Source organism: Canis lupus, chromosome 18 (assembly GCF_003254725.2).
Source record: "Canis lupus dingo isolate Sandy chromosome 18, ASM325472v2, whole genome shotgun sequence".
Lineage (NCBI taxonomy): Eukaryota > Metazoa > Chordata > Mammalia > Carnivora > Canidae > Canis > Canis lupus.
Window position 1 is genome coordinate 54,716,546 of NC_064260.1, and position 26,847 is coordinate 54,743,392.

A 26,847-nucleotide genomic window follows, 5' to 3' on the forward strand; every position below is an offset into this window, starting at 1 on the left:
TTAAAACGAAAACAGTCTCAGTGTTAAAAAACATTTGAGAGGCTCTGGACAGGATGACCTCTCAGGTCCACTAGCCTTGACTTGTAGAATTCTACTTGGCTTTGGTGTATAACAGCGAAGGAGAGCACCTCAGGGCCCCAGGCAGGAGCCCGAACTAGTTCCCTGGCCTGAGCCCTGAGGGCAAAAGGGGTCACAGAAAACCCTGCTGTGAGGCAGCTCTGGCTGAGGCCTGTGGCTGACTCTGCTGTCCTTCAGACAGCCCTCCCCTGCAACCATTCCGCCCCCCACCGCCCCCAGGCGCAACAAAGCTGAGCCCAAGCACCAGTTACCCCAGGCCTCCAAGGAGGGGCAGGGGTCAGAAGGTCCTCTGCCACTGGATGGAGGGCAGGGCTAGACCTGCTTTCGCCCTGATGCCTCTCCTCACTCAGATGTCCCACTGAGCCACAACCTTCGGAGCACAGTGCAGGAACAACTTCCCAGGGCAAATCAACTACAGAACCAGCCACTTCCTCATTTGTAAACCGGGATGGTGATGACAGCACCTCCCTCATGGGGCTGCTGTGAGGACAAAGTGAGTTCAAAGCTGTAAAGTGCTGAGAGCAGGGAGATGCTCGGTAGCATTAGCTACACATACATACAGTTTAGAGTTTTAATTAAATCACCCCCCTCCTCAAAAGCATATTTTGGCTCTGAGATGCCCTTTAAATAAGATTAAAACTGTCAACTATTGGCTATAAGCTCTCCACCAACCACTGCCCCTTCTGTCCCTGTCCATTGGACAGACTCATTTCCTGCTCCTGACTTGGCTCTCATCTCAGAATTGAGCAAGCCCAGGGGTTTCCTCCTCTCCAGATGGGCCGCTCACTTCAGGGGCCCCTCCCTAGTGAGACTCAGGTCCTGTCCCCAATTGGCCATAAGCGTTTGGCCTGCTTGATCAGCCTCTGATGGGCCAGTGGAACCAAGGCCTGCATTCCTGCAGGCTCCTGGTGCATCTGCTTCACCTTCTCCATTGTGTGGGTGCTCCCAGAGAGAAATCTGAGCCTTCCCCAGCCTCTCTTCTGGCCTGGGGGCTCTGAGCAACAGTCTGGAAGTGGGGTAAGCCTGGGAGAGGAGCCCAAGCCCCCATTGTGGGGGTAGCCACATCAGTTACCTTCTCTGCTCAGACCTGGGCAGGACCAAAGGGCCCACTTTGTATCTGGGTAGGTAAAGGCTCTAAGAGAGCAGGGGCTTGGCAGGCTTGACCTCAGACTCCAGAGTCTGGCATCACTTTCTTTCCCAGAAGACTCACTCTGAGGGCCTAGGGCCCTAACCTTGTCACACTGTCACTTTTGTGGCCCCTGCTTCCCTGCCTGCTCCCTGAGTGTGGTGGGAGGTGGAGCTGGGACTGCCGCCCTCCTGGCTCACTTCACACAGACACAGCAGGGAGGTAACAGGCATCTGGTAGGGCCTCTTCTCAGTCATTGGAGCGGGGGGGGGGGCAGCTGTCCACGGCCCCGTTAACTGCCTGCTACCAGTAGAAATGAGGCAGGCTTTTCACTGACCCCTACTGGCCCCAGGAAGGTTGGCAAAGATCGTGGGGACTCCAGGGATGGACCTTTCAACACAGAGCTGACAGCATGGAGAGACACCAGCAGGGCCAGGCACCGCGTGCTAACAGGATGCCCACCTAGGGCCATGGGGACAGACAAGGTCCTGGCCAGACTGGCAGAAGCCAAGGCTCCTGCCAGGCAGAAAGTGGCACCTCATCTCCTCCAGGGCTTGAGGATGGCAGTGTGGCAATGCCTGCTCTCTTGGCAGGCCCAGCCCTTCACCACTCGTCCCAGAAAGGCTCTGGAGTAGGGGGTGGTAGTGAGGGAATCAGGGAGAGCTAGGGGACCTGAATGGGGGGTGGCCTGCGTCACAGCTCCTGCTGACTTCCCCACCCTTGGTGGCCGCTGATTGCTATAAATACCACTCTTACCTCTGGATGTTGCAGAGGTGACCTAGAATCGTGGGCTCTGGGGCCTCCTGGGTGCCCCCTCCCTGCCAGTGTTAGACTGAGCCTGTCTGACTAGAACGTCCTCACAGCCTGGGAGCCCACGAACACTGGCCAGGAACGGGAAAGCGCCAGCACTGAGGGAGACAGCTATGGCTTCCAGCCCCGAGCCTCCCAGCACCAGCGTTCTACCATTTTATGGCCGGTGCTGAGAATACCAGGTCCCTGGAGAACAAAGGCCTGGCCAGCCTGTAAAGGAGATGCAGTGCCCAAGGCTGCGCACTCGGCCCCAAGATCACCCACCTGTGGCCTCAAGCTCAGGGGAGAAGGCTCCAAAACCATCTGACCCTGGGCCCCCTCTCCCACTTCCTTGGTCCCACTGTGAGGCCAAGATTCTACCTGGTTTCCTACTTTCTCGTCACCCTTGAAGCCTCCCCGAGTGGCCTGATGGTCTCTATTAGAATGTGGGGCAGTTGTTCATTCTTCCAGCCGCGAGCATGCTTTGAGAGCACCCGTTTCTCCATGATAATCCTGTGACAGGCTCAGGCCCCAAGCCCCCAGCTTGGCCGACCCAGGGGCACAGGGCAGGAGGTGGCCCCTGGGTGGGCAACATCTCAGAGCTGATGCCAACCCCACAAAGGAGGAGACAAACAGAGACGTTTGTCTGCTGGTCAACTCACCCCCAACCATCTCGTCTCTTCACTTAGAAAATGCTCCCCTTCTTCCACCGGCCTTCCTGCCATCACCTCCTCCTAGGCCGCCCTCACTGATCACTCCCCAGTGCTCGGGCCTTCTCTCTGTCCCTCACACGGCCAATTGTGCCCAGGCCCTCCAGCTTCCCCTTGCCTGGACGTGCCCCCCCACCCCCAATAATCTCTGCATGACTGGCTCTGTCCTGCCACTCAGTCCCCAGCTCAAACCTCGCTCCTCTGACCTGCCTGCCCAGTCTCAGGTGTGCTCATCCTTGTTCCTCTCCATCACCTCACTGTCCCTCCTGCATTCTCCTCTGGGCATTCACCGGTATCTAGCACTCTCGGGTTTACTGTCAGCCTGTTTACTGTCTTCCCCTTGCCAGGATGCTGCTCCTGAGGCAGGGGCCCTGCAGGAGGCGGGAACCCACGGAGTCCCTGCTACCCCAGGAGGAGCTGTGTTGAGCACAGGCGGAGGGAGCCCATGTAGACTCCAGCCCAGAACCCAGGGCTTCTGCCTTCCAGCCCCGTGGCCCACTCCACACCATCCACTGGCCCCACCTGCTGGATCCAGGCTCTATCCTGAACCACCCTCCCAGCAACAAGTGCAGGGGGCCTCCCTGGTGCCCGACCACCACGCCATGGGGGAGGCAGGGAGGAAATGTGGCATCTTCATTTCACTGATGCAGAAAACCGCGGCAGGGGGATGCCTGGGTGGTTCAGCAGCTGAGCATCTGCCTTTGGCTCAGGTCATGACCCTGGGATCTGGGATCGAGTCCCACAGTAGGCTCCTTACAGGGCGCCTGCTTCTCCCTCTTCCTATATCTCTGCCTCTCTCTGGGTCTCTCATGAATAAATAAAATCTTAAAAAAAGAAAACTGGCAGGAAAGGGGTGCTGGGTGATTTGCCTGAGTGACATAGACAACATCAGAGCAAGGTCATGGCCCGTTTATCAGGGAGGTCCTGTTGCCTGAGGGGCTCCTCTTCACCTCAGAGCCCCATCCTCCCTGCACACCTGCAGGAGGGTGACCGGTGGCGCTACTCTCTGCAAAGCGTGGTGTGTTGGGGAGGAAGGGAGCACCCCTGCAGGATGGCGCTGAAGAAGGTCACCCAAGCCCTCTCCCAGCGCCAGGGCTCCCCGGGGGCCTAACCCTAACCCTAACCCTCATCGCCCACAGCCCAGATCTAGCCTGCCTGGTTGTCAGCGAGACTGGAAGGAGGATATGGCTTTCCCTCCTAGAGCCTCAGCATCGTCATCTGAAAACAAGGTGAGTGACCAGATCACTTCTAGTTTCCCCAGGACTCGCTTGGCTATTCCCCTGAATGCTCAACTTCTGAGGCTCTTCCATCTGGCTTAGGAACATGATCCCGATCCCTGGGTGGCGCAGTGGTTTAGCGCCTGCCTTTGGCCCAGGGCGCGATCCTGGAGACCCGGGATCGAATCCCATGTCAGGCTCCCGGTGCATGGAGCCTGCTTCTCCCTCTGCCTGTGTCTCTGCCTCTCTCTCTCTCTCTCTGTGACTATCATAAATAAATAAAAATTTAAAAAAAAAATTTAAAAAAAAAAAGGAACATGATCCCTCGGAAGTGTCAGAAAGTACTGACAGTAGCACCTCATGGCTGCCCGGGGAGGTAGACAGGCCTGAGCCACATGAGAGCCCAGTGGTTTAAGAGCACCAGCCTATGAGGTAAGCCGGAACCAAGTTCAAAACCTAACCAGTCACTGGCTTGCCCGTGACCTAGTGACCACAGATCATCTCTGAGCTTGGGCTCCTCCTCATACAATGCAGACATGAATAGGGCTGCCTCCAGGGCCACTGGAGGAGCAGATGGCTTAAAGGACTTGTCCTACAGGTCCTCATTCTGCCTCCCTCCCCATGACCCTCATCTGCTCTCTGCCAACTTCTTAGGAGCGTGAGAACAAACAGGAAGGAACAGGGGCTTCATGGAAATAAAATTCTATAAAAAGCCTTGGCAATGGGATGACTTCCCCTGAAGACAGAGCACCGGGCTGCTACATCCTTGCCCCCATGGGCCTTATGCTAGGTTCTCTCCTCCTGGCTCATGCAGGCACAGCCCCAGAGGGCCCAGAGGCAGGAGGCCATGGTGTGTGGCAGGGGCAGCCAGGACGGTAAGGGGGCTGGTTTCTTGACCTGAGGCCTCCTGTGCTGGCTCTTCCATCCCCCTTTACACAGAACCTCCTTTCACCTCTTCTGGGCCTCTGGAGGATGCATGAGATCACGTCTGGGAAGCACTCAGAGCTCCCCAGAGAGAAAAGAACAGAGGGATCCAAGGTGGGATTAATTATGTATCAATGTGCTCGTTTATTAGCACTTCGATTTACTGCAGGGCACAGAGTGGGAGACATGTGGGGCCTGGTGTCAGAGAATCCAGGCTTGGTCCTGGGCCCAGCCACTAATACATGTGGGACAGCCACAGTCCTTTGGACCCTAGTTTCTGAGTTTTGTGAGTAAAAGTAGGACATAGACAGGAGCTTCTTTCCCTGCAAACAGGGAGGGGGGCGGTGGGGGTCGCCAGGTTCCAGACCCATAGCATCGGGGTGAGGGGTGACAGCTGGGTGCCACACACAATACACGTTACTGCTGCTGCAGGAGTGGCATGTGGGGTACAAGTCCTGAGGACTGGACTGTCCTGGGGTGGGCACCCATCCCTGATCAGCAGCAGGAGGGAAGGCTGTGCGGTGCCAGGCGGCCACAGAGACTTCAGTTACAGGAGACCAACAATGCCCTTCCTCTGCATCTGTCCACCTCCCCGGCTAAGAGGCAGAGGGACCTGAGCCCCCCATGGCCAAGAGCCAGACACACTGGGCCAGCTCACCAAGGGCCAGGATGGGAGCGGCCAGGCAACGTCCTGCAAGCTGTGCCCACCTGAGAAGGGTGTCCCCAAGCCTGAGTGAGGACACTCTCTGGGCTGCCATCTGTTTACAGAGCTCTTTGCCCATGGAGGGCACAACATGGCCTCTTGGTGACAGCCTACTTGTCCCCACAGCTTGTCTGCTAGGTACCAAGTAGTAGAGAGACCACGGGCGAGGCCAGTGGGTTTGCTGAAGGCCCCAGTGCAAAGCAAGGTGGACACCCCAAGGCATGCTAAAGTCCCTCACCCTCAGGGGACCAGAGCCACTCTCTAGGCTGGCCATAGGCAGGACTGCAAGGAAGGAGATACAGACTTTCTGCTCAGCTAATATAGGCCTCTCCCTGGGGTCCCGGCTGCAGTGGAGAGAGGGCTCCCTCTTCCCTGGGCTGCCAGATGCACCCTGCCTCTGTCTTCCTAATCCATTCCTGTTGGTTTTGAGGACCAGGCCCATGGCCTGAAAGAGGCACCAGCATATTCCTGGTCAGTGACTGCCCATGTAGCAGACAGCTGTCAGACCAGGGAGAGGAGGCTGGAAGCCTGCTGTCAGGAGGGCAGGCAAGAGGCAGGCCCAGGGCCCAAGAAGAAGTCATCAAGTTCCTGGGGCTGATTCATCGGAAAAGGGGTGAAGGGCAGGGTGGGGTGGGGATTGGCTGAGTCTAGGCAAGCTCTCCTCACTGGGAGGAAGGGTGGCGGCTGCAGACAGCAGCAGCACCAGGAAGGAAGGAGGCAAATGTGCCTATGCGAGACACTCCTGGCTTGGATCCTGTGTTCCTGCCCCAGTCACACAGAAGTCCCACTGATGCCGCCTCTCACCCCCACACTCCCACACCAGGGCCCAACATAAGGGCTCTGGGGACCTCTTCTGCTGCTTGCCGACTGTCCAGCTGCCACTGCCACTGCCGCCCTGGCACGCCAGGCATGCCAGACCCAGCACTGCAAAGTCACATGCTCCATACGGGCAAAGCCAGGCGCTGCTGGGGACAGCAGAGGGCCTGGAGGGCATGGCACTTAGGGACAGTGCAGACCTCCTGGGTTGTGCAGGAAAGCTGGAAGCCCAGAAGAGGCAGGCCACCTGCCTGCCACCCTCACTTCACCTCACCTTCCTGGAGGGCAAATCCCTGGGCAAACAGTGAGCCAGGTGTAAGCAACACAGCAAATACAGGGCTGGGAAAAGCAAACACTCCAGGCCACCACTCTGCAGGGCCTGCTGCCCTACAGGATGGCATTCGGCTGCTCATAGCGGCCGTGCCTGCAGCTGCTGCTGAGGCCCCCCAGAGGATCCTGAGCATGAGGTGAGGAGGAGGCAGCAGCAGGGGCCAATGCACAGGGCACAAGTTGTCAGGGAGCTGGGCTTCCCATGCTTCGTGCCCCCCACCCAGGCTCCATGAGCCTTCTCTAAGGTACAGGGTATGTAACCCAGCAGGAGCTATGCTGAGCAAGGTGAGGCTGACCTGGGCCTGGAGGCTCCGCCTGGCTGTGTCCTGGCTGCGTGACTCTGAACAAGTCTCAGGACCAACAATGCCCACATGAGTGACCCTTGGGAAGGTAAAATGGGACCAGGCCCGTGGGGGAAACACTTCGAGCACAGTTTGGCACAGACGAGGGTCTCACTACACAGATGCTCTGCCCAGGGTCACATGGATGTAGGGTAGAGGCAGGGCAGGTCACAGAACATGGGGCAGCACTCTGGAAACCTGGGCACCTCATCCTCCAAGGGCATATTCAGCTACTGCCTGACTTCCTGGCCCCAGCCTCTACTTCTCCAGGGGAGGCTGCTCCAGTAGGGGCTGCTCCACCAGCCCACAAGCAGCCCAGGGAGCGAGGTCTCCCCCTTGCAGACCCCACCCTGAGGTTGAACAGCACATGCTGATGAGGCAGCTTGCCCTTCATCGGCTCTGCCTTTTTTTTGCCACAGCCAAGTGTTCTGCGGGGTCAGAGCCCTTCATGCCTTTGCACAGAATGCCTTTTCAAATCCTGCTCGCCTGGAAACTCCTCCGCCTTCCAGAGCTCAGCCCAAAGCTAAGGAGCCCTGGAGCTCCTGTGAAGCCTCCAGAAGCCTGCCTAACCCGGAAGCAGACCTGATCAGTGTCCTTCCATTCCTCTCCTGAGTATCTTGGCTCCTTGCTATGCTGGCAGCTCCTAGAGGACAGGACTACACCTTCTGCCTGTGTTCTTGGCACCTAGCTCAGGGCCTGGTGCTTAGCAGCTGCTCAAAAAATGTCAGGCTAGGCCCTGGGCCTGCTCCCCTGTTCCTCTGAGATCATGCTGCTGCTGCTCGTTTGACCAGAGACTCAGCATGCAGGAACCAGGGCAAGACTAAGCTTTCCCGGCCAGTGGATGGGTGCTTGAGATTTCCTTTCCTTTGGAAACTGTCCCTGCTCTGAGCACCTAACCTCACCCACAGTCACAGGTGGCTTTGGGGGCTTGCAGGCTGCCATCCCCCCCACCCCCACCCCAGCTTGGAGAGCAGAAACCAGAGTTAACAGGAGGGCTGAGCAAAGGGAAGGGAAATGCAACTGGCACTGCAGGGAGAAAGGGAGCTGCGGCTGCCATCTGCTGTGAACAAGATGTTTGGGGACACGCACTCCTCAGTTCTGAGGTCTCCTCGCCAACTCGTGGAGGGTGGGCCGCCCCTCTGCAGATGGGAGCCAGGGGCTTGGCCAAGCCTGAGAGGTGCCAGAGCCCTCTCCTGCTCACTCGGACCCCCTAGCTACGTACCCCCTCTGACCTCTTGCAACTCAACCTGACCACGGGGCCAGGAAGGCAGCCCAGGACACGAGCCATACTGTCTCTTCCAGGGAGCCCCCCCTACAGGCTCTAGGGAGCCAACTCCACAATAATGGTGATAATAAGGGTACAATTCCAGCCCGACTACCTGCTGGAAGGCCCAGTCCTGGGAACTCTGGGCCGTCATCTCACCTGTCCCATCACCCTGGAGAGGGAAGAGGGTAGAGGAGACAGAGTCCAAGGGAGGCAAAGCCCTGTCTTGCTCCTCACTGCAGAAGTACCTGGCCACCTAGGCATCAGAAGAAGGTCCTGTTCTCTAATGCTGGGGGCTGAGTAGACAACAGGAGAACATCTAGGTATGCAGGAACCTTCAGGGCCACTGAGTCATATATAATCATTTTAGGGAGGAAGGTGAGGGCCAAAGATGCAGATCCCAGCCTCAGGCAACACTGAGGTCAGCTGTAGGCTGGGAGCAGAACCTGGAACCCTGCCCTGCTGTCCAGCTCCTGTGCCCTTGGCAGGCTGCCAGGCAGGGCCATCCTCTGTCTTTTACAAAGCGCTGCCCTTCGAGGGCTGAAGTGTGCTGGCTCTGCCTTAAGGGCTCATCATGGTTTAGGCCGGGCCTCCCCTGCACCCTCCCTGTCCATGCTGCTTGCTCAGGCCACAGCCAGGGAGCCTTGGTGCTTCCTTGCCCTCCTGGCTGTGCCCCTAGCCCTGTCACTCAAGAGGCTGGGCCCACAGGACACATTCCTTTCCTGGGCTCTGCCCTATGCCGGCTCGTGGAGGGATTAGTGTGGCCAAAGCGGTTTAAGTGGCCTGTTCATCAGATACACTGGGGCTGCCCATGGCACCCGGCCAGCAGAAATGGCTCCACTTCTCACCAGGCCAGGCAGTGGGTAGAGGGCTGAGAAGTCTGTCCGCTGAGACTGAGCTGTGCCAGGGTTCCAAATGTCACCCTGTGAACCTCAGCCCTGGCAACCTGGCCCCTGGGGGCTGTGAGCCCCCGCTACTCCAGCCTGGAGAGGTTGGGGGGTAACCCTTCACCCCATCAACGAAAGGGAGGCAAGGACTCTGGGGCAATCATTCAGAACTGTACATCCCATCCCACCCCCAACCCAGCCCGCCCCACGCAGCTCTGCTGCCACCGCCCCCACAGGCCTGCTCACAAGGCGCACACTCCACATTTCTATCCGCACTGCCCTCCCCCGGTACCCCCCCACACACACTGTAAGTATGACACCTCCACCCCACTGCCAGCTCTCAACTGAGGGCGGCACCAGCAGCTGGGGCCGAGGAGGGCCCCAAGATGTGCTCTAGGGCATCTGTGGGCCTGGAAATCTCACACAGACTTATGTGAATTCTTCTGGTGGTAGGGGGAACAGCCTACAGTTTTTTCCCTTTCTTCAAGGGTCCTTGGCCCCTGGCTGGGTCACTGTGCTGGCCCCACTTCCTGCCTCCCACAGCCCCCCCCACCCTGCGCCTGTCTATGAAGTGCCTGGGGATCAGGGGAATCAATGGCTTCTCTATTCTCTGAAGGGAAGGCATTTCATCCTGGGGAGCTGGGGGGTACTCTTGCAGGGAGGCAGGGAGCAGCCCTGCTGGTGCTCAGCTCCCTAAATGTCTCACCACTCCTCCTGCAGTAGGATGTACAGCTGCTGTGCTTAGAGAACGTAGGGTCTCCCGCTCTGTGGAGGGCCTGCTTCCCCCATTCCTGGGACTCCCTCTGTGTGAGCTGCGGTGGCAGCTACTCAGACACCTTCACAAGTAACTCCCGCCTAGACTGTGGCACAGCCAGGCCGGGGGTGAGTCAGCCAGGGAAATCCCAGCCCGGCACCCGCCACCCACCGCTGGGTGACAGTTCTGCTGACACCTACGGAGTGGGGCGCCCGGCCCGTTCCAGCAGAGAGTGAGAGGAACACCCGGGCTCCCCTACCCCCAATTCCCTTTCCCTGAGAGGGGAGCCTGGCGGTAGTGGTGGCAGCAGGGAGGAGTCACAGCGCCAAGGAGCCCTGCCACAAGGCTCTGTGGCTTCTCAGGCCTCTAGTCCCTTATCTGTGGCATGGCAGTAGGAGAGGAGTTGGGAGAATGATCTCCATGACCCCTGCCAGCTCTTGCCTGGTACGTGTCCCCCCAACCACTGGGTATCCTGCTGCCAGGGCCTCAGCACCCCCAGGATCTCACCGGGTGAGGGTCATGGACACCCCCACCTCATTCCTGGGAGGCTCCGATTTCTAGGTCCTGCTGGGCACCCCCACCACACGCTGCCCTGCACCTCAAGAAGGGCAGGGTCAAAGCCCTCCCGGAGAAGTGAAAAAGGTAATGAGGAGAACAAGGCCAGGAGAGGACCAGCGTGAGAGCCTGAAAGGAGAAGGACAGAAAGGACAGGCACAAAGGCTGCTCCCAGCAGGACATCCTGTCCCTCAAGAAACTGGGCCAGATCCCCACAAACCAGCTAGACCGGTTGGTGTTAGTGGCCACTTCGTTGCTGCAGGCTGCCTGAGGGTGCAGGGGATAGGGTGTGTGAGATCCCTCCCCTGGGGCAGCTGCAGCCTGGATCTGTCCTGTGAGACATCCTGGCCAGTGCCTCCCTGTCTATCACCACCCACCCTATCTATCGCCCCATTCCCTTCCAGCCTGACTCCTGCGCAAGGGGGGCTGCCTTCTCAGCCTAGGAGAGGAGAGTGAAAGAACGGTGATGTTCTGAGCATGCCCCGATCCCTGCCTCAGTGGGCTCCAAGACCAGGGCAGACCAAACTCAGGGCCTGAGAATACCAGCTGGGGCTTCAGATGCACCAAAGAGAACCTCTTAAGGAGCTTCTTGGGGGGCAAGTGGGTAGCTCAGTCGGTTGGGAGTCCAATTCTTAGTTATGGGGTCGTGATGATGTCATGATCTCGGGGTCGTGGGATGGAGCCCCATCTTGGGCTCTGTGCTCAGTGAAGGGTCTGCATGTCCCTCTCCCTCTGCTCCTCCCCCCACTCATGTACACGCTCTCATGCTTGCTCTCTCAAATAAATAAATTAAAAATCTTTAAAAAAAAAAAAAAAAGGAGCCTCTGGGGATCAGAAAGTGGAGGTGGCAAGCCCTATCCCCAAGGAACTCACAGTGCAGAAGGAATCCCATATGCAGGCCAGAGGCTACAGAGCTGTGAGACTAGAGACCCTACGGTGGAGACACCTGTCAGCCCACGGTGGATAGAGAAGGCTTCCCAGAGGTGCTGGAGGCTGAACAGGTCACTATCAGGAAGAAAAAGGCAGGGAAGTAAGGCTTGCTTATTCTCTGCTGTCCCTAGAAAGCCTCCCAGGACCCCTGAGGCAAATGCACCTTGTTGTGGACCCCAGAGACAATGCCTCCCTCACCTTTGCTCTGGCAGGGCTGTGTGCTGAGACCACTATTAGCTCCCAACTTCCTGCCTCCAGAATGCTGGCAAAGCTGATTTCTACAGGCTCCCTGGGCCAGGAGAAACACATTCTGGGGGACTGAACAAAGGACAGGACCCCCCCTCCACAGGTGGGGACATGAAACTCAAGCTCCAATTGCCCCCCCTTCACCCCCCACCACTGTCACCCTCCCACCCTGGCAGTGCTTCCCCTTCTGCAGGATTCTATCTAAAGCCTGGGCTTCGTGCACTTGCTAGGCAGGAAAGCTGGTGGTGGGACAGGCCCAGAAACCCATCCATTTCTTTGAAAGAAGACTGAAAAAAATGTGGCCACACAAATCCCAGGAGTTTACTTAAATGTCTTTAAAACAAATGGCCTGAATGGATTTCTCCCACCATCCCTCCGCCCTGAGTCACTCAGTGGAAACAAGCAGCTGAAAGGGCCAGAGACTTGGGGGTGCTGGGGCTGCTGGAAGCAGGGTCTTGGCCACCATGCCAGGCAGGGGGCACTGGGATAAAGGCAGCTCTGGCCAGGAGCAGCTGGAAAGCAGACACCTGACACACAGGCACCAGGGGCTACCCAGGGGCTGCAAGAGACCAGTAGCAGATTCACGACTGTCTGGTGCCCTCTGGCACTGGAGGCTACACTGTTTCCCAGCACCATGGGTCCCCTCCCTCCTGCCGCCCTTGCCTGGAGGTCCGGCCCTGAACAGCTGCTTCCGCAAGCTGGGACACTGGGCAGCTGGGACAGACAGGTGGGGTCTTCTTGGACAGCATGAATTGCTTTAGAAAACCAAGCAAGGGGACAGGAGTGGGAAGGCACGTGACTCTCCACAGGTTGGAATTGGAAGGGCCTTGGTGGGGGTGGGGGTGGGGGGTGGGGGTGGAATCAGAGCTCAAGTCTCTGAGAATCTTAGAGATGGAAACCCTAAGCCCAGGGAAGCACCCTGGCATGCCCAAGGTCAGCCCAGCTATGCATCTTGTCCAGGGTGTCCATGGCAGGAGGCTGCATCCAGACCTCCATGCAACCATGACTTCCCAAGCACATCCTATGTGCCAGACCCTGAGACTGAGGTTTAGGCATCTAGGTAAGCCCCTGATGAAAAGTGAACTCTGCCAGAGGCTTGCAGGGGTACCCACCCCTCAGCTTTCCCCTCCCTGTACCCCTTACCCCTTGCTTGAATTGGAGAGCTGCCCTTGCCACTGACAGGGAAGACTCAAAGCAGAAAGGAAGTAAGAAAAAAGAGAGGGGGGAGAAACAGTGTGAAAGTGTGAAGGACTGGGGGTGAGGTCACGGCCTGGGGGTAGAGGGGAACTCTTGTGAAGGTCAGCCCAATAGGTAGGTCAAGCACTGTCCTGGGAGTCTGGGCCTCTCACTGGCAAAGGTGACCTGATGACCCTGGGCCACACATGCTTATCTGTGTCTACTTTTTTCTTTTTTTTTTTTTTTTAAAGATTTTATTTATTTGTTCATGATAGACATAGAGAGAGAGAGAGAGAGAGAGAGAGAGAGGCAGAGACACAGGCAGAAGGAGAAGCAAGCTCCATACTGGGAGCCTGATGCGGGACTCGATCCCGGGACTCCAGGATCACGCCCTGGGCCAAAGGCAGGCGCTGAACCACAGAGCCACCCAGGGATCCCCTACTTTTTTCCTTCTTATCACCAAATACACGTTCTCTGTAGAAAACAGAAACAAAAAATAGAGAGAAATAGAAGTCACCATGATCCTCCTAGGAAAATGATTAACTATTAACATCCGTCTAGCTTTTCCTCTGTCCAAATACGGGATCATTCTGTACCCACAACTTTTTTCCACTGAGTAGAGAAGGTGAACGTTTCTCCTCATTAAACATTGTTCCGGCCCAATCTTCCCTCGTCGTTGTGGAGGAGGCCCCATGCGTGCGTATACTTGAGTTCATTCGACCAGTTCCCCACTGGGGGCTGTTTCCCTCTTCTGGATGTGAGAACCCCACCCCCCTGCAGCTGGGGCCAAGGCAGAGCAGCTCCAGCCACTCCAGGACTGTGCTGGAGCCTAGGGCTCCTGGGCCCCATCTAGCACTCCTTCCCCCCTGCACAAGGTGGGGAGGGCTGGGGAGTGGGGGCCCTGCTCTTCTCCACAGCTCTCGGGCAGGGCAGCGAGTGAGTCCCACTGCCTCTCAACGGGAATGGCAGTGAGGAGGTGGATAAATGCAGATCCCCAGGCCCCATCCAGAAATTCTGAATCCAGTGGTCTGAGGTAGGGCCTGGGAACCTGTATTTGGAGCAAACCCCACCATGGCCAGCCACAGGAGCTTCTGAGGCTTGGACTGACCACCACCCCGCACTCAGAGAAGCCCTGTTCTGGAAGGCGAATCCCAGCAGTGCTTCCCTGACTGCAGGAGGCAAAAGAAGCACCTTGGAACTGCTTAAACTGCAGGTTCCTGGGCCCCATCCCCAGAGATTCTGAGTTGGGGTGTGGGGACATGGATTTTATACCACTAACCTGTTCCTAGGTGATGCTGCTGCTGGCACATGGGCCATACTCCAGAGCACTCATATAAGCCAAGAGGGCACTTTGCCTGCAGGGATGACTACAGCTAGCTCTTAGGTCAAACACCTCGTTCTGGCCACGCGAGGTGTGGTCTGTGAGCCACATCAGGAGAAACAGATCTGGGACCCCATCCAGCCTCCAAGGGAAAGCTGCATTTGCAAGCTCCCCAGGTGATCTGTGTGCCCATTAAAGAAGCACCATGCTGAGTCGTTAACAAGCCAGCATCCCACACCACCCTCCTGACTCTCCTCAGAAGTAGTTCAATGATTTCCCTGATTCTACAGGTGCAGCTGAGAGGTTAAGGACTCGGTTAAGTTCTTATACCACAAGGAGGAGATGTGGCAGGAAGTGGATGGCCCAACCTCAGAGCCTGAGCTCCTAACACTGCATCCCAACACTCCCTGTGGCTTCCCCAGTTGAAAACCCACCACCCAGGTGGGCTCAAGCTCTCTACTTCCCGGGCAGGGACCTCAGACCCACAGCTCTCCAGCTCTCCCCAGGAAACGGTGAGCCTGGGGCCCACCCCATGTGCCCTGTCTACACCCGTGTTCACTCCCTCCCAGTTCACAGTGCATTCTGTCTGCAGCTGAGTCAGAGCTCAGGGCCTGGGTGGGGGTCCAGCCTTCAAAACCCCGCAGGCTCTGGAGACAGTCAGGGGCAGGAAATGGGAAGTGAGGCGGAGGAACCAGGAACTCAGTTTGGTCTGAGGCCGGTCTTTTTTCACAGCCAGACTGTTCTGTGTGCCTTTTGAAAGGAAGTAGAGAACAGCTGTGCTCAGCCCAATGAGGTCGGCCTCTTTCAACCTTCCAGTTGCTGCCATTTCCAATTACAACTTCAGAGGACTCCTGTAATTTATACATCCCAGGATGCACTGTTCCAGCTGCTTTATGATGGGAGTTTGTTACACCATTAAGGTTAAACTTTTATAAAGTACTGAGCAGGTGGTGGGCTGGGTGCCCGGCTTAGTTACCGCTGCCGGAAGCCTGCTGAATGGGGTTCACCTGGGGAAGGGAGGGGGCCTGACGCTCTAAAGAGGCCAAGATGTGGAGAAGGTGGCTCCAGAGAACAGGGGCCCTCCATTAGCCCGTTCATCAAACTATACAGTAGAGCAGGAGCAGGCAGGCAGCATGGAGAGGGATCTGCAAGAGCTCAACACTACTGGCAGGGGCATGTGGGGTGAGAGGAACAATCCTGTGTGTGCCTGAAAGCTGCCTGCCAAAGCCAGCAAGGCGTGGGGTCTGAGGAGGTAGGTGGCTGCAAGCCACAGACGGCCTACATGTGGGGAAGGACAGGCCTTCCTGGCAGTGGGGGAGGCTGCGCTCTCAGCAATAGGGTGGCCTGCTTTTGTAGGAACCTGCTCTTCCCACGGTTCAGAGGGTCCCCAAACCTGATGTGAGGTGGGAAAGCAAGAAGGGACAGTCCAAGAGCAGAGGCTGGACAGGTAAGGGTCTGAGTCCCAATCTGCTAGCTGTGAATTTATGTCCTGTAGCAGGTCCTCTCAATTCTCTAAGGAAGCTGAGGTCCTGGACCTGCCCCTCTGCTGTGAAATAAGAGGGCCTCCCTCCCTCTGCCCCGAGGGCAGAGCCTCGTGCTGGGCGAGCCCCGTCATAGTCGTCACTGTTCTTTCCATTATATCAACTACCCTACGCAAAGAACTCAGTACTGTGCCCCATAGAGAGGACTAGCCACATTGCTCCTATTCCTGCTGTAAAGTCTGTTATAGGTTGGTCCCTTGCCTGGGAACTCCGGGAGGATGAGGTGGGAATTTTCTCTTATTCTTCTCAGCCCCAGTTATAAGCTTAGCCTGCAGCAGGTGCTTGATAAACAGCCCGGAAAGAACCGAGTGGACAGAGGTGGAAAGCTGTCCTCTATAGCCTGGCCCCTGTCCCAGGGAAGGAGGTGGAGGAGGACCAAGTTCTTTTCAAAGGTATGAAACTGGAGGAAACTCTTGACAAATTCCTTGACTTCCCAAAAGGAAAGAGATTCCAGCTGCGGCTGGTTTTCTAGCTCCAGGAAACTGGGATTGACACTGGCCGCCTCCTTCTGCACGTCCTTGGAACTGAAGAGGATTTGCTGTGACTGGAACCTCAAGCCTCAGTTGGGGCTTTGGGGCTCCATACAGTGGGCTCCCCTCAGCAGCTGTGGCCACCTCCTGCAGTCCCTGGAGTGCCTGTCTGCCCGGCAGGCTTCCGGGGCTGGACGCGTACACTATGGGACTCTGGATTTGTCAAGGTTGCCAGCGTTCTTGGCTGAGAGGCCAAGTTGTGGCCCCCACCCTCAGGATGCACAATATGACCCCCAAGCTAGCTCCCCACAGCTGAGTGGAACTGGAGGGGCTGAGAAGCCACCTCTTTGCACAGGATGGTCAGAGGATCTCCGAGGAAAGACACCGGCTTCCCCCCAAAGGCCTTGGGGGAGGAAAAGATGTACTAAGAAAAGCAGCCAGAAGGAGGAGGTGCCAAGGGGAAGGAAACCAACCCAGGAAAGGAACCAAAAGGAAAGGGGATGGGGGTGGGGGGTGGGGGAGGAGCCAGCTGAAAAGAGGGTTGGGGCAAGAACAGGGTAAGATGCCAGAGGGAAGGTGGGTCACTGCCAGCCCTGAGAAGTGGCCCAGAAGTGGGAGGGGAGTAGGGGAAGCCCAAGGGGCTGGCCTGCATCTCAGGAGCGAGGCTAGGGTTGCCTGGCTGCAGAGGAGAGAGGGAGCAGCCTCAGCATAGGGAGGGTCCTCTCAGCTTAGCGCCCACCTCAATTGACCAAGGAGAGCTGAAATAATCAAGATAACCAATAACAGCACAAAACATTTATTGAGGATCTACGATGTTCTTGGCACTGGGCAAAACTTGCACGGTGGTATCTTATTGGATGCTGACAGCAGTCCCATGTGCCATATTCCATTAGAGCCCCCATTTTCGAGATGAAGAAAGTGAGGATCAGAGGTCAAGTGACCTGCCCAAGCAGTAGTGGATGCAAATAAAGCTCCATCTTTATGTTAAGGTCCATGCTCACAGGCCTATGCCATGCTAAGTTTAAAGAGAGAAAGAACGAATCAGAGGTGGATAATCAAAGGAATTGAAGGGTGGCATGGTCTTGGAGATCAGTGGTCCTGAGGGGTGACAGGTGTGGACTGGGACCTGCTGGTGTGGACCTGCAGGGTGACTGGTGCCCATTGCTGAGCCGGGACGGTCCCCTCTGCTGCTGGGCCCAGGGCAGCCTGCTTGAAGCTGCTGCGGGCCAACTGTCCCAGGGCAGCATATGCGCAGGGGCGCGGTGGGAGTTGGATAAAGGGCAAGCTTGGGGAGCCTGATGTAATCCCGGTTGCAGAAGGCCCAAATGAAAAGTGCAATAGTACAGTCACCTAACAGCAGCCCTGCCACAGTCTCCAGCAGCAACACCAGGCCTGCCTTGCCCAGACCCACTGTCTCAGACCTCTGCCTGCCTCCCCAGGCCTGGGGACCCTGGCAGACTGCGCCGTATTACCCAGGCTGATGAGAAAATAGCGGACTCCTAGCCAACGCCCTGGGAACCCTGCCACGGGGAGGCTGACAGTCTCACAGCTTTCCGGAACAGACGCAGGGCTCACCTCTTCACCAGGCTTTCCGCATATTTTGAGGGGTGAGGGGAGGTCCAGGCAGCTGCCTGGCAAGCTAATCTCTTTCCACACTGAATCTAGCCCAAATCAACCTAGTCAGGCTGCCCAGATGAGAGGGGTAGTGGGGCCCAGAACTGCCAGGGACGACTCAGCCAACAGAGACACCAGACTACGCCCTGGTACCCACTCTAGGGACCTCCTACCTGGCTCTTGGCCAAGTAAGCAGGGTCCTTGAGCCAGTCCTTGCCAGCCAGCAAGTCATGAAGTTCATCTGCCCACCCAGGGCAGCTCAGAAGGCAGGTACAGATCCCCTGGCCTGGGTTTATGTGTCCAGCCTTAAGCATTCCTGGCCTTCATGCCAGCTCTTAGATCTTCTACACAAGCAATCGAACCCTTGATTAGCGCAGTGTCTTTCCTATCTCTCATTACCTTCAACCATGGGCACAGCCAGTGAAGGAGAAAACAAATATCTCTATGGCTGATATACAAACAGGGGAACTGAGGCTCAGAGAGGCTCAATGACTCATGTGAAGTTCCCAGCTGAGTCAGGAGCAGAATCCAGACCTGGTACCTTCCACATGCCTTGCTGTCTCCCTAAAATCACCCATCCCATGGGAGAGGGCACTCCTGGTCCCCAAAGCAAAGGAGGGGGCCTCAGTGCAGGCTGATACTTCAGGCCAGACATGAGGAGGAGGATGTGGCCACTGGATAAACATACAGACGTCTGATAAACAGGCCCAAGGAGATGAAGAAAGTGGGGGATGCAGGGAGAGAACTAGTAAGCACCTGCATCTCAAGGTTCCTAGGGGCCAAATCCTGGTTCTGCCACCTATTAGCTGAGTGCCCAGAGCACTTTTTTTTTTTTAAGCATGTACTTTCCCAGGCCTACTCCCTCAGGTTTTGTTGTTGTTGTTGTTTTAAGATTTATTTATTTATTCATTCATGAGAGACAGAGAGAGAGAGAGAGAGAGAGAGAGAGACGCAGGGACACAGGCAGAGGGAGAAGCAGGCTCCATGCAGGGAGCCCGATGTGGGACTTGATCCCAGGACTCCAGGATCACATCTTGGGCCCAAGGCAAGTGCGAAACCACTGAGCCACCCAAGGATCCCCCAGAGCACATTTCTAAACCTCATCTATAGAATGGGTTAACATCACCTGCCCCTTGGGGTGGTCATGAGGATTAAATGAGCTAATGTACGAAAAGCACTTAGCACAGCGCCTGGCATCTTTGCTCAGGAAGTGCTGTTTGGCCTTTATTGTTAGTCTTCAATGAGGCAATGGATTAGTGAGGGGGACAAGCCACCAACATTTAACAAAACCTTCTCTCAGGGGTGCCAGCGCTACATGACCTAATGTTAGCCAGGCCAGCACTGGAGTTCGGGACAGCAGAAGAAAGGCTTCAAAGGGAAAGGGCCCCATGTGGGATCTGAAGGAGAGGCAAGGGTCTTGGGCTCACTCCTGGCTCTCCATCTATTTGCCATGGGTCCTCAGATGAGTCACTTGGCCTCCCTTAGTCTCCTGTTAAGATGGGGGTTGGACAGATGAAGGAGTAGAGGAAATGCCTGGCACAAATGCCATGTGCTGGGTTAGTTCCCCCATGTTCACAAAATGGAAAGGATCATTACTGTTACATTGTGGCTGAGAAAAGCCTCTTCAAGACAGAAACCCTGGAGCCAGCTTGGACTCCCAAACCCAAGAGAGTCTGACAAAAGCCGAGTGCGGGGCTCTGTCCCCAGGGGTGAGGGGGTGAGGACCAGAGAAGCAACCTCACAGTGCTCACCCCACTGTGTGGCCTGCCTGGCAGGAGCAGCCATGTGCTCAACAGTACAGGGTGAATTGTATATAATGAAGGTTATCAATAATAAATGAACCTCAAGTAAGTCCAGGAACATCAATCATAAATTAATTAAATGGCTCCAGGAGAGGCAATGACAAGGAGCTTTTTTGGGATGAACGAGAAGTGATGTCCTGCCTCCCCTTACACAGCCTCGGCCAGCCCTTCCCCAGCTGCCCCCCCACAGGCTCCATGGCCAGGAGCATCTCCAGGTATGGAATTGGCGGCCCCCAAAACACAGGTGAGGACAAGCCCTGTTCTCCTCCCACCTGCCCCCCCTCTCCCCCCCGGCTCAGAGAACTCTCAAACGCTGCTAGGGTTTTGATGAAACTTCCCAGAATAGTAACCTCCTGGGCTGAACTCAGGCAGGCAAAATTTCAAGGGGTAATTTGGTGAGAAAATGATCAAATGCCTAGAAATAAATGCCAGGAACACTGGAACCCCCTTGATGGGTCCTCGGGGGATGAGAACAGCCTTGCAGGCATAACAACCAGCCTCATGGGGGTCCCTGAAAGCCTCTCCTCAAACTCCCAGGCTGGAACAGACAGGAATCAAGACAACAGAAAGGCACGTGTGGGAAATGCATCCCGGGCCAAGACTCTGGGGCCCAGCTCTGATCCTGGGCCTGACCTCCCTGCCCTTCCCCGGGCCCACCCCTTACTGACCAAACAGACGGACGTCCTGGTTTCTACCTCCCCTCTGTGATCAGGCAGGCTGGTCCCTTTCCTCCCCAGGGCCCTCTGTACCTGGGAACTGCCCTAGCCACTTGCTGCCAGAAGCCTGTGGTGGGAGGGGGCACCTGGCCTTTCCCTCTTGCACAGAACATTTGGGAGCTGGATAAAGGGCAAGCTTGGGGAGCCTGATGTAATCCCGGTTGCAGAAGGCCCAAATGAAAAGTGCAATAGTACACTGTGGCTGCTCATGTTTTCCAAAGACCCAACCTGCAGCCCCGCTGTCACACTTCCAGGGACCCAGCTCCAAGTCACTTTGTCAACCCTAGCTTTCACTTCCATTTCGTGTGCCCTGCACCCAAGCCAGACCACAACCTGTCAGCACCTTGAGTTCCCGGCCACATCTCCCCTTGCTGCCACTTCCTCTACCATCACCTGGATGGCCCTGATTAAGGGCCATTACCACCCAAGTCTCTGCTGATCTCCCTTAAGTTCCTCAATCTCCTTTGACCTCCAGTGGCCCCCTCTCCTGGAATGTGGCACGGACCTTTATGTCCATCACATATCTTCTCGATAGACTTCAAACTCCTGGAGGGCAGATCTACCTTATAGGCCCTGGTACGCCCAATTCATCTCTGGTCTCACCAAGCCCAAACCACTGCAAGGGTTCAAGAAAGGAGTACTGACGGAATTCTGTCCCTAGGGATCAAGACATTATTCCTGTGTATGATTCTGTTGCCAGATAAGTGAGATTCCATCCATGCCAAGGGCAGGGTGGAGCTATCTTCTTATCAAGAAAAGGGTCATGACCTATTACATCTTCCTTGGTACTAATATATACAGATCATGATGTAACTGCTTTTCTGTAGAAAAGATTCTGACTATAAGAACAAAAACGTGTGTGTGTGTGTGTGTCCTTGCTTTTGTCATGATCTTTCCACTCACCAGACATTACTAGGTCATGGAATTCTTACGACCACCCTGGTTGCAGGTTTTACTGTCCCTATCTTACAGATGGTAAAACTGAGGTGTACAGAGGCACCAGGATTCAAATCCGGGTCTGTCTGACCGCAGAGCCCCAAGTCAACGCCCGTGGCCACCATGTTCCCTTCTGTCATCCAAGTGGACTATCCCTGGCTGACTTCCAGGGGGGCTCGAGGAGGAGCACGGCAGCAGGCATGAGTGAGTACATATGGGTGTTGGAGAGCCACACCTCCAGCCTGGGCTTCCTTCTAAGGAATACCAAGAAAGCAGAAAGGCTCCTTCCGTAGCAATCACAAACGGAGACATTAAACACCCCCTCCAGCTGGAAGACACTCCCCACCCCTCCCTGCTCCTACTGTTCTCTCCTGCTCCACGGAGCCCAGCAACGCCCTGCTCCTCACACCCACTGACACCAGGCCAGCCACACACAGGAGCCCACAAGTTCCCACACCACCAGGCGCTCCACACCCCCTCAGCCCTCACTTCCCGCAGCAAGCTACGGGCACACGCGGCTACACACACGTGCAGTCCCCGGGTGGCCCTGCCTTGGCAACAGCCCCACCCCTGCCCAGCTCAACCACCGACGTGGGGAGGGCCGGGGCGTTCCTGCCAAACACCCTCACCTGGGGCCACGGCTCTCCTCTGCCTCATCTCCTGGACCGCTCCCTCTGCAGCCAAGGTGCCCAGGGGTGCCAGGATGGGTTGGGGGGTGCCTCCAGAGTCTTCCTCACCTACACACGCGCTGCCCCCACCTGCCCCAGAGAGATCCAGCCCAGCCAGAGTTGGCAGCAGAGAGCAAAAAGGAAAATCAAGATAAAGAGTTTTCAGCCTTGCCCGCTGGGAAGGTAACCACATCCTGCAAGGTCCCAGGCTCCGCGGTTCTAAAAGATTTATCTTCCTCTGACCACATGCTCATTGATGTTTCTTTCCCCCAGTGCTACTTGCCCGGTCCACTAGCACGTAATGCAAAGCGATCCCAGTGAGAGAAGATGAACTCAGGTGTAGCACCGGGGCAACAGATGATTACACTCTGAGGTCCCCCTCTCGTCCCTGGCAGAAGGGCTGGGGGAGGAATGGCTTCCAGCGACAGGCTGTGCCTTCAGCTGTGGCCGGCTGGCCTGGCGCTGCCAGCAATGGTCCAGAATCCTCTGTCCAGAGATGCCCGATTCCCTGGCACCCCTGAGGCAGAGCAGTCGGGCACCATGATTTATGAGGCAGCTGAGGAACGAAGGTTGCCGGGAGCTGACTTAAGCAACTTTTGGAGAAACACGGACAAAGCAACGGGAACAGGACTGAGGACCAGGATTGAAAACATCTCAGCTCCAGAGAGCTGCTTGCTCTTGACATCCAGTCCTATGTGACCAGCACCCTGCCCCTGCTGGAATCTGCTCAAAAGCGCATCTGTGCCCAAGGTCAGGGGGTGGTGACCTGGCTGGGCTCTCTACTGGCTCAAACCCTGAAGACTCAGAAGAAAGCTCAGCTCTGCTTTTGGGGAACGGAGGCCAACTCCTCCTCAGCAGCTCCTATCTGCCCCACCTGCCACCCAGCTCTGCTATGCAGAGTCCCAGCCTCCCAAGCAGATGGCAAGGGGCTGCTGCAAAGGGGTCCCGAAGCCTGAGCCCATAAGGCTGAGCTGCAAATCAGAACAAACGGGCCAAGGTGTGGAGGGTAAGCTGAGGGGACATGAATGCTGAATATTCACAACAGGGAGGCTGCGGGCTGCGGGTGGCATGCCTCTTAAGGGGCTTACACTGTGGAGAGCTCTCCAAGCAGGAGCTGAAATGCGGGGCAGCTTCCAGGGGAGGCGGGGAAGAGCGCTGCAGTGAGTGTGTGGGACGGGCCTCAGACCCTGGCACCCACCTGGGAAGGAACCGTCCAGGAAGCTCTTGCAGTGTCCAGGCAGCAGCCACTGAGGCAGGGTGAGTCCCACGGCACAGGAAAGTCAGTTCACCACCCAGGTCTGGCAAAGCTGTGTCCTTCCACCCACAGGGCTTGACACTACAGCCTGCATGTGGGGCAAAACCCTTCTGCCTCGGGGACCCAGCCTGTAGAATGGGCTGCTGACTAAAACGGATGCATGGAGTGCTTGAGAAGTGGACCTGAGCACGCAGGGTCTGTAATTCAGCCTGCTGTCAGGACCTAGGTCCCTGGAGGCAGGAAGCAAAGCAATCTGGAGCTGTCCTCATCTTCCCCATGTGAGAAGGCCCTTCAGACAGAAGTGGGGCCATGGCAGGTGAGACACCCTGCAGAAGTTGTGCCACACCCATCCACTCCCGGAGGACCCCTCTGAGGGTGCCCCTCGCCCCATCTCCTTGTCCTTGCGTCCACTGGCCTCCCCCACTGCCCCCAGACCTCCTGTCATGCAGCCACAACCTCCCTGGCGAGAACATCCAGCCCTGCATCTACTCTGGTGGCTCTGACCCACTTTGCTTTCCTCAGGCGATGGCCCCAAAAACACTGATGCGACTGCACCTCACCCCCATCCTCAGAACCCAGAGCCAAAGGAGATTCTCAAGAGAAAACACACACTTCCAAGTCTCCCTGCCACACGGGCCCCTTAGATCTGTCGGCCACAGACACCCCCCAGCCCTGTGCGACCATGAGGCATGTCTTGCTCTGGCCGCTCCTGCAGGACTCCACAGTTGCTGTGGCCATGTGCCCGGGACCGTCCTCGGGAGACCTGAGGCCTGGTTCCAGCTCAGCAGCTGACTCACAGTGTCGACAGATCCCACTTTTTCCCCACCAGGAGCCTTTACACTCAGGGCCTCTAATTCCCTGTGACAGGCTCTCAACCTCCGGCTGCCATCCTCCCCAGTTACATTCCAGGCCTCCACCTCTGTTGCCTTTGCTCTCACCCTGGTCTCTCTACCTGGAGAGAATCCCTGACCTTCGTACGGCCTTTCACTGTTTACAGAGGGTTTCCACGTGCACCATCTCTTTTCCTCCTCCATGACCACCCGCTGACACGGATCTGACAGGTAAAGTCGCCTGCCCAAGATCACGCAGCTAAGACTGCACTTTAAGTCTTCTGGCTCCAAGTGCACAGGACGACACGCCAACTTTAAGGAATTTCAGCGTCATCTCCAAGCACCCACCTTGGCGAAGGAGCTGCCACCTACCACCCTAGTCTCCCATACCCTCCACATCGTTCTTGTGGATCCTCAAGGCCTTTGCCAGGCCCAGCACAAGTTCCTCCCATTTATTCTTCGATCCCATTTTCCATTGCCCCCAGAGATCCACAAAGACCAAAGATCTCCCCCACCCACAGACTTCCCTGGAGCTCTGTAAGTTACCCCTCTGCAAGGCAGAACAGCGTGTGACACTGAGTGAGACCCTCGCCCAAAGCTTCCCAGAAGACTGGCAATCCTGTCACACTCCCAGTAGCTGCAGATCCATCCTTCAAGTACTGTACCCCCACCCCCACCCCCGCCCCCGCCACAATCCTCTGCACCCAAGGGCTTCCAAGCATCAGAGAAGAGGGGCAACTCCCAGCTACCCCGGAGTGGACCATCAACCCAAAGTAAAGACAGGGCCCGGGCGGTATAGGGAGATGGTGCGCCACCTCCCCGGCGCTGTGCCGTGGGCCACCTGTGCACAATCCTCGACAGTTGTCGCCACGCGCGTTCAAGGGTAGTGATCACGGCCGAGAACCCCCGGCCCCCTTCCTCCTTGCCCAAAGCTGGATGATGACGTGGGCCCAGGGCAGCGCCGGGAAGTGGCCGGATTTCCATGTGGGTCACCGTCGAGTTCCTCGTGGTCCCAGCGTCTCCGGGCATCTCTCTTCCGCGTCCCTTCTAAAGGGCACCCACCTTCTCCCAGCCGCTCCTTCCTCCTCAGCGGTGCACCCGGCAGGCGCTTCGAGGTGAGCCCGGGGGGCAGAGGCGATGCCCTTGGCCGCCGCCAGAGTGGGGGCGTGGACGTGGAGCCCCCATCCTCCAGGTCCGGGAGCCGCGGACCCTCCCTCCCGCGGCCGCGCGTGCCGAGGCCGGTTCTCACGCTCCTGCCGGGGGCTCCTGCCGTGCGGGGACTCCCAAGCCTCGGGGCCAGGTGCCGTCGCTGCACACCCTGTCGGGCCAGAACCCTCCGACCGCGAGCGCCGGGCAACGGCAGCGCTGCCTCCCAGCCGCGCCGCCACCGCGGGACCTGCCCCAGCCCGGGCCGCCGCCTACCTGCACGGGGGGCTGCACCTGCCGGGCACCTGGGCGGCCGCGCCTCACGGGGGGGGGGCGGGGGCGGGGGGCGCGACCTCGGGCAGCCGCGCCGGGGAACCCCGCTGCCCGCGCCCGCGCCGCCGTCCCCACTCGGGTGCGCGCAGCCCCACGGACCTCGCACCTGCCGCGGGCGCTCGAGGCAGCCGCAGCTCAGCCACGAGCCCCGCGCCCGCGCCCGCCCCCGCCCGCGGCCGCCCTTACCTCCCGCCCGCCGCAGGGCTCGGCCCGCCGCCGCCGCCGCCGCCGCCGCCTCCATCCTGGGCGCCCCGAGGCCCCGATTCACTAACGCCGCTTCCGCAGGGCGCCGGCGCCGGCGCGCAGCCCGCCTCCGCCCCCCGGGGACGCTGCGTCCTTTACGTAAACCGCGCTGCGCCGCCAGCGGTGGCCATGGCGACGGGCGTGGGGCGGCAGCGCCCCCTGGTGCCAGGGAGGGGAGCCGCGCCGAGGCCGGGCCCGCCGAGGCTGCTGCAGCGCGGGCGGGCGCGGGGGCGGGCGCGGGGGCGGGGGCGGGCGCGGGGGCTCTGGCCGGGCCCCGGCTCCGAAGCCTGCAGCCCGCCCGGAGGGGCGGACCCGCCGCGCGGCGGGCGGGGAGGGGAGCGCCCGGGTCCACCTCCTTCAGGCCCCGCGTGACCGGCTTCAGCGTGGGAGACGTAAAAAAGCAAGTAGGATCACTGGGGAGAGAGACCTGGTTAACTTAGGGAGGAGCAAAGAGCCGGGTTCCGCCTCCTCGGGGCGACTGCGTGGTCCTTGAGGGGTGGCAGCACCACCATTTGTGTCCCGCCCCCGTTCCCCATCTTTCCAGTGCCCAGCATCCTGCCTGGCATCCAGAGGGGCCCTCGGCCCATTGTGATTTCCTGGTAGATGAAGAGAATCTCCCTTCCCATTCGGCCTCATGCACACGCGCACACGCGCACACGCGCACACACACGCCCATTCATTCAGGCTGTAAATCACTTAACACATCGTCCCTGAGAGCTGCTCTTGAGCACTATGCATTGGGCTTGTAAGTGTGGGGAAAGGGGGCAGTGGGTGGGCTCGGAGAAGCAGAAGCCAGGCCCTGGCCTCAGGGAGCTCAGTCTGCAGGGGAGGGGACACCGGACAACCTGGTGTGGGAGCTAAGCACACAGGGCTCCTACGAGGGGCACTTGTAAGCAAGCCCTGGAGGAGGGAGCTGGGTTGGCAGGACTGGATGACCCAAGTGGGTCTCAAGGGTCCAGTAGAAATTCTTCAGAGGCGAACATGGTGAGTGCTGTGTTTCTGCAGGGGAAAGCCCACTGAAATGTTTCCCGGGCTCTGGTGTCATCACAGGAAGGCAGGGCGAATGGCCATGGCTCAGTGCAAAAGGGAGCCACAGTGGAGCGCAGGAAGCTTTGTGTCAGAGGGT

General features: G+C 57.8%; 1 protein-coding gene across 1 annotated transcript in view; it reads right to left on the reverse strand.

Moving 5' to 3' along the window:
- Positions 1 to 25,791, reverse strand: part of DAGLA (diacylglycerol lipase alpha) — a 61,707-nt gene extending 35,916 nt beyond the window's left edge. The window contains exon 1 of the mRNA XM_025445765.3: positions 25,665 to 25,791. The gene's annotated coding sequence lies outside the window, so the exon portion shown is untranslated. The remainder of the gene's footprint in view (positions 1 to 25,664) is intronic.
- Positions 25,792 to 26,847: the final 1,056 nt, after the last annotated feature.